A 1,317-nucleotide genomic window follows, 5' to 3' on the forward strand; every position below is an offset into this window, starting at 1 on the left:
AAGAACAAATTAAAAATCCTCAATTAAATACCAAATTAGAAATTCTGAAAATCAAAGGAGATATTAATAAAACTGAAAGAAAACTGTCAAACTAATAAATAAAACTAAGAGCTTGTTTTATTAAAAAAAACAATAAAGTAGTTAAAATTCTAGTTAATTTGATTGAAAAAAATAAAGAAGAAAACCAAATTTCCAGTATCAAAAATGAAAAGGGTGAATTCACTACCAATGAAGAGGAAATTAAAGGAATACTTAGAAACTATTTTGCTCAACTGTATGCCAATAAATCTGACAATCTTAAGTGAAATGGAGGAATATTTACAAAGATAGAAATTTCCCAGATTAACAGAGGAAGAGGTAAAATACTTAAATAGGCCCATTTTAGAAAAAGATATTAAACAAACAATTGATGAACTCCCTAAGAAAAAACCTCCAGGGCCAGATGGATTTACAAGCGAATTCTACCAAATATTTAAAGAGCAATATTTAAATTTAAATATTTAAATTCAATAATATTTATTTGAATATTTAAATTCAAATACTATATGAACCATTTGGAAAAATAGGCAAAGAAGAAATCTTACTAAATTCCTTTTATGACACAAATATGGTCTGACACCTAAATTAGGAAGAGCCAAAATGGAGAAAGAAAATTATAGAACAATTTCCCTAATGGATATTAATGCAAAAAATGTTAAATAAACTATTAGCAAAGAGATTATAGCAATTTATCACTAAGATAATACACTATGACTAGATGGGATTTATGCCAGGAATGCAGGGCTGGTTCAATATTAGGAAAACTATCAGCATAAATGACCGTAACAATAACAAAACTAACAGAAACCAAATGATTATCTCAATAAATGCAGAAAAATAATTTGACAAAATACAGCATCCATTCCTATTAAAAACACTAGAGAGCATAGGAATAAATGTAGTTTTCCTTAAAATTATAAGCAATATCTATCTAAAACCCTCAGCAAGCATTATATGTAATGTGGATGGGCTAGAAGCATTCCCAATAAGATCAGGGGTGAAACAAGGATGCCCATTATCACCACTATCATTCAGTATTGTACTAGAAATGTTAGTGTTAGCAATAAGAAAAAAGAAATTGAAGGAATTGTAACAGGCAATGAGTAAGTAAAACTATCACTCTTTGCAAATGATATGATGGCATACTTAGCAAATTCTAGAGAATCAATCAAAAACTACTTGAAACAATTAACAACTTTAACAAAGTTGCAGGATATAAAATAGACCCACATAAATCATCAGCATTTCTATATATTACCAACAAAACCTAGCAGCAAA

The sequence above is a fragment of the Vombatus ursinus genome, unplaced genomic scaffold (assembly GCF_900497805.2).
Source record: "Vombatus ursinus unplaced genomic scaffold, bare-nosed wombat genome assembly UNPS02014781.1, whole genome shotgun sequence".
NCBI lineage: Eukaryota > Metazoa > Chordata > Mammalia > Diprotodontia > Vombatidae > Vombatus > Vombatus ursinus.